Below are 6,451 nucleotides of genomic sequence, written 5' to 3'. Positions count from 1 at the left end.
GCCCTCGGGATACGCCTAGAACTCCCGGATTATGCCCGGAGCCCCCGGGATGTGCCTGGAACTCGGGCTGTGCCCGGAGCCCCCGGCATGTGCCTGGAACTCGGGCTGTGCCCGGAGCCCCCGGGAGCCCCCTCTTCCTCCTCTCCATCTGCTACAGTCCCACTCTCTCCCCGTGTCTTTTCCCCTGCCAGCACAGGCGATCACGAAGTCTCAGGGAATATTTCAGGAAAAAACACTTTTTTTTTCCCCTTCAAAGCATGCGGCCATCAGCTGTGCCGTCTGGGTGAGCAGCAGGCTGACAGCATCCTTCCCTCGAGAAAGGGGCTGGAAGCACATTTGTCACTTTAACACTTGTCACACTTCCCACAGCTAGTAACACCTGTTCGTCCTGTTTGCCGTGAGTTTTATATTCCAAGCACGATGCTGTGTCTCGTGGGTGCCCAGCCCGAGGAGCTGCTGGAATTGCTGTTCACTCCCACAATGAGTGTTGGTGTCTCACAGCCCCAAGGGCAGCAGCTCCCAGGAGTTTGTTCCGACCCAAACCTTGAATTGCCGAAAAATTCCCTTCAGGAGCCTCAGAATGTACAGGTTTCAGTTGTTGGTGATCTTGTAGCAAGCCTGAAAATGTACAGGTTTTAATTATTGGTGATGTATCGAGCATGAAAATTGACGGCTTTTAATTACACCATAATCAGAATCCCAGGCTGGTTTAGGTTGGAAGGGACATTAAAGCTCATCCAGTTCCAATCCCTGCCATGGATTGGGACACCTTCCATGGGTGTTATTCCATATTCTGTAATTTCTACTCCTCGTATAAACCCACACAGCCTCAAATTGAGGGAAGAAGAGACACACGGGCTGTAATTCCCTGTCATTCCCGGTGCGGAGCAGCACAGGCTCCTCCTCTGCAATTAGTGGGGGCAGCGCTCGTTAATTAAGGCTTTGTGTTTGTGCTCCACGTGATCCAAAGTCGTTTTCCCCCCGGTAGCTTCTCCTGGGGTTTGCAGAAGGATGAGCATGGTTTTTAAAGTTAATAATAAACGGGGTGGGCATCACTTAGGGGACTTTGCAGCACTGCACAAAATGTACCTGTGGAATAGTAATGCGGCTTCCTCCTCTTCCCAAAGGAAAGTGCAAAAACAAGACAAAAATAAAAAATGAGGGAAGAAATAAGGATGTGGAGATGAGAAGAGCTGAAGGAACAGCTGCAGTGCTCAGCCAGACACTGCCACCCTCACAGCTTCTCCCCAAACTTGTGCCACAGGGATCAGTTTGAGCGGGAATGTCAGGGAATAAAGAAAGCTGACTTCTTCCAGGGAGCTTTTCCCAAGTCACAGATGGGTTGTGCCCATCTTCTGTCTGAAATCTGCATTTATTGAGCCTGAGGAGATGAGGCGAAGGGAGATGTCAGAAGAAAATAAACAGAGAATGAGGCCATGGTGTGACGCTTAGAAAATGCACTTTTAGTACTTCTGAAGAAGCTGAATGCATAAAAACACAGATCAGAGATAAATGGAGGAGAGGAGAGGAGAGGAGAGGAGAGGAGAGGAGAGGAGAGGAGAGGAGAGGAGAGGAGAGGAGAGGAGAGGAGAGGAGAGGAGAGGAGAGGAGAGGAGGAAGGAAGAATTGGCCCAATCTTAGACATGTCCTGTCTAAGGCCACCAAGGCAATGTCCCATCCTTGACTGAACTGCTAAGTACAGCCCACAGCATCTTCAGGATACCCATTTACCCATTTTTTGGTGTCATTTGAAGTCACATTTATTCCAGAATTTCCCCCGTACCACAGGAATCTGTAACTCTTTTGGTCTTGCTCTGAGTTTCTTACATTGGTATTGATTCTGCTATTCACCCTCACGCTGGACAGGCTTTGTGCTGTGAAAATTTGGAAAAGTGATTTTCTAAATTTATTTTGCAATTTGCAGATCAGTTTGAAGTTCCTCAGCTCTCAGGAACTAACGAGCTAAATTGTAGGTCTGGTCTGTCCCCCACCAAGCAATTCCTGTAATCTCATTTTTATTACTCACTCCCCACTTAGGAAGTGTTTAACAGGCAGATAAAATCTAGCACAATAAATCCCTATCAACAAAACAGCGAAATCTTGTGTGATGCAGATGAAAGTGACATTTGGGGGGGAGATGTTTGAGAAAAGAACAATTTCTTGTGCTATTTTTACTACGAGAATGTGGGAGGGGGCATTACCAGACACCCACACTGAGTGGCAGAGGGGCTGTTGCAGAGCCTTGTCTACAAGTGTCATCAAGAGAATGCTGCCAAAAATACCCTGAGATGATGAGTTTAGATACAATTCCACCCCCAGCACCTGCCCAAACACTGGCTCCTATAATTTGGGAAGCAGAGAGCCCAAGGAATGTGCAGAGGGTGCCAAGGCCAGCTGAAACACCAGCAGGAATTCAGCCTTGGGAGTTTGTTTTCCTCACTTGAGGGATAGTCAAGAAAGAGCTCTCTCAAAAAGAGCCTCCAGGAGAACAGGTCCTGCCTATATTTTAGGATTTTGACTGTCACAAATAGATTGTGAAGTATCTTCCCAGAGAGGAGAAATACACAAGGAGCTTAATCCAGGGAATATGAGGCTGCTGAGAGGAACGAAAGCAGAGCTGGCCAGGGGCTCCTGTGGACTTTAACCCTTGGGACTCTCCTTATCCCCAAGGGATTTTTAAGTGAGTTTTGCTCTCCTGAGCTGGTGTCAGGGTCCTTGGGAGGGGTTGCACATCCCTGTGTGAGCTGGGCTAGGGAAGGTGTCCCTGCCAGGGAGGGGCTGCATGAGCTTTAAGGTCTCTCCCAAACCAAACCAGTCTGGGATTCTGGGATTATAATTACAGCCTGTGCTGACAGACCTGAAATTATGCAACTGAAGGTTTTGAAAGTAGCTCATGGAAAATAATCTGTGCTCTCTCTTCCACCTTTTCCTGCTGACATCCCTGAACAGCAGTGATGTTAGTGCCAGGAGTCTGGGGCAGTGCAGTGGTTGCTGGGGTTTTCCATGCCTTGGGATATCCAGGGATCTGCTGGAGGAAACACAATCAGCTCATCCCTTGTGCTGCTGAAGGAGTCCCACAGGTGCTGCCTCTGAGCTGATCCTGCTGCAGTAACACCAAATTCCAGCCCCTGCTCTCCCTTCCAGAGGTTTTACAGCAGGCAGGGGCTGTGATTGCAGCAGCCCCGAGCACTCAGCATGCAGGGCCCATCCCTCTCCTCCTCTCAATTCCCTACAATCAGGTGGAGCAATCAGGTGTCCTGGGTATTTTTAGCCTCTCTGGTTGTGTTGCTCTGCCTTGGATTAATGACCTGTTCCCCACGCTGTGCTGGGGCTCTGGGACAGGCCCCCATCCTGCTCCCAGGCAGGAGATGTCATTAATTAAAGCATCACTTGCAGAGATGGAAAGTGAGGGAAGCAAGGGTTTGGTAGAGTTGGTTTTTTTCCTTCACAGTTGCTGTGGCTGGATGGCTTTAATGGAAGGAAGATAAAATGTCATCTTCGTGGGTGTGATGGAATCACCTGACACTTGTGTCCTCTTCCAGCAGAGTCCAGGAAGGGAAGTGAAGAACACAGAGTTTCACTGTCTCTCTTGGGGCTGAACTGGATGTATGAGCAAACAGCTCTCACAAAGAACTTCCTTCTCTGTTCCAGTGAACAGCCAGGAGCAGGTTGTGATGATTCTCAGTTTCAAAATTATTCTACAAGAATCTTCTCATTTATTGTCTTGCAATTTGAGCTGCGCTTCTTGTTTTTAACAGTCTAATAATCTGGGGGCATGGTTTGTACCCCTGAATGGCAACAGCCTCTTGAGCATCCCAAGGCACACTCACAGAAATTCTCCTTGCTCTGAACCTGAGCAAACAGCCGTCAGTCTGCCTTTCCCAACGAGACAGCTTCCCGAGAACTCCCTGGCATGAACACTCACAGACTGGGAGCGGGAGGGAGGGCTGAGCAAGGCCAGAGCAGATGTGTTTACAGCTCCAGACAAATCTCTGCAGCTCAGGCAGTGCAGCGTGTCTGTCGCTGCTGCAGAGCACAGCCCGTCCATCTGCAGCCCTCCCGGATCCCCCAGGACAGAGCTGCTCCCTCACCCCGCTGCCAAGTGCCAAAGTTATCTCCTGGAACTCTTCTTTACCAGCTCCCATTGCACACTGGGCTCCCAGTTGGATTTAAGCCCTGCATGGATGAACGAGCCAATGACAGAGCTGGGAATTATTGTCTTCCCCTTGGTACTGTGCTGAATTTGGTGTCTTCTGTCTGCCACTGACACCTCAAAAAAACCCCAGATCTTGTTGAACCAGCTCTCGAGCAGAGCAGATGCCCTGTGAGGGTCTGATCTTCCTCCAGTGCAAGACCTGATCTACAAACTCCAGTGATCTGGTACATTCCCGAGACTGAATGGAATTTCCTCTGCAATCCAAACATGTTCCAGGGTCTTAAACTCTTTGTTCCAGCACACAAAGCTCTGACCCAGTCAACCTTGTTAGCAGTGGCAAATTTATTCCTAACTGCTTTTCTTTGATGCAATGGAGTTGTTCTGAGGCATCAATCCCTAGTGACAAAGGGTGGATTATCTGCCTCCCAGCAAGACACTGAAACCTATCCCAGGGAATTCGGATATGGGCTTGGGAGAGCTGTGGAAAACATGCCAAGAACTGCATCACCCAGGAAGGAGAGCAGCCATGGGACTGAAATGCAACACGGTGTTAGGATGTTCATGGCATCTGCAGAGCTGAGCTGGTGTTTGGCGAGTGCCAGAGAGGCGTGGAATTCAGGACTGGAGCCAGACTCCAGCTTTGCTTGGCTGCAGACAGAATCTCCTCTGGGCTTTTCCCCTGTCATCCTTAGGAAATTGTTTTTCCCCTTTGTAATGAAGCTCAGATTTCAGGATCTCTGAATGTCTCTGTGTGCAGGATATTTCAGTGAGAAAATTGGCTCGACCTTTTCCTCAGGCCCAGCTTTCATTCCTAGGTAAACTGAGGGGCTTTTGGGCAGAGCTTCTTGTTAGACAGCAAATTAAGGAGAGGTGTCCCAGGGGCTTGCAGTGGGAAAAATACTTCAGGATTCAGGATGCTGTCTCTCCAAGAGCTCCCTTCTCCATCTTGTGCCAATCTGTGGGTTTGACTGTCTTGTTTAATTACAGTTCTAATCATCTTACTCATGCTTCATTTCTCACTGTAAATAAAAGGAATTATAGGCTGCATTTCCCTTTTTTCTTCCAAGTGGCTGAGTAAATGTGCCCCTTTTTGAGAAGTGACCGGTTGTTCTATTGTGAAATTGTGCTCACCCAGTCCACATGGCTGGGCTGAGTCAGCCAGGGTCAGGGGAGCACCCGGCGGACAGAGGGACAAGTGCAGGGTGTGTCACCAGCAGTGTGGGGAGGACTCAGGCTCTGAGTGAGAAAGGACAGCGAGGTGACTTTGTCCTTACCCAGCAAAACCAACACACTCTGCTGAAACCTTTGTGGCTTTATCCACGGGGACAATGGCAGATTCAAGGGAAGGCAAACTGAGCGTGGGTGTTTTTCCTGATCAGCCCACTCATCCCTGATCCCAAGGGTTTCCCTGATCTTTCCAGAGTCAGCTGCCCTGAGCCATGCCTGCCTGTTCCAGAGGGGCAGAGTGCTTTCTTAGGTTCCATTTCCCAGGAGTACCACCCCAGAACTTCCATGCTACCTCTGCTCACTGCTGACAGGGTCAATTAATGGAAGTGTAATAATTGCCTACATTAAAGTCTGGGAAATGCAGGAGGAAGGAAAGCTGCCACAAGATGAGCTGTGCTTCTGTGCCTCACAGCCCTAAAGCTGACATCCCCTTCAGGAAACCTGTTATTGCCTTGAGTGTGAACAATTCCTTACCCTCCTTGTGCTCTCCTATTACACCTTTCTTTTCTAACATGCACATTTGTGGGTTGTATTGATTGCTTTTGGCTGTGAGACTCAAACTAGGGCAATTTAAAGACAGAGAGGAAGAACATCAAGCCTTAAACAGCCAGCCCAGCCATCCATCAGTGTGTCCCAGGGCCAGTTTAATGTGCCCCAGTGGGAGCTGCCACCCCCTCTGCAAGGCCATCAGCTGGGACAGCAGTGGCTTCTCCAAGAACCAAGATTTGATTGCAATTTGGGAGTCAATAAACAAAAAAGGTTGGCTGGGGAGCTCGTGCCAAGCAGTGATTTCTGTCAGTCCCTGTGTGACTCAAACCCCATCCATCACCCCCAGAGCAGAAGCAAAGCACTCCGGGGGGCAGGGAGGATATTCTGCTACATCCCCTTGGTTTGAAGCTATTTTTTTTATTTATGAGGATTTTTCCTTCTGAAACCAACTCTCCTGTGTCATGGCCAAGGAGAGATGTACACAGAGCATCAGCTCCCTGATCCTGGGGCAGCCACATCTCCAGAGGCTGCTGGAGCTGTCTGGGAGGTCGTGAGGTGGGGTGAGTCCTTTGTCCCTGC

The sequence above is a fragment of the Motacilla alba genome, chromosome 4A, assembly GCF_015832195.1.
Source record: "Motacilla alba alba isolate MOTALB_02 chromosome 4A, Motacilla_alba_V1.0_pri, whole genome shotgun sequence".
NCBI lineage: Eukaryota > Metazoa > Chordata > Aves > Passeriformes > Motacillidae > Motacilla > Motacilla alba.
This window is presented reverse-complemented; position numbering follows the sequence as displayed.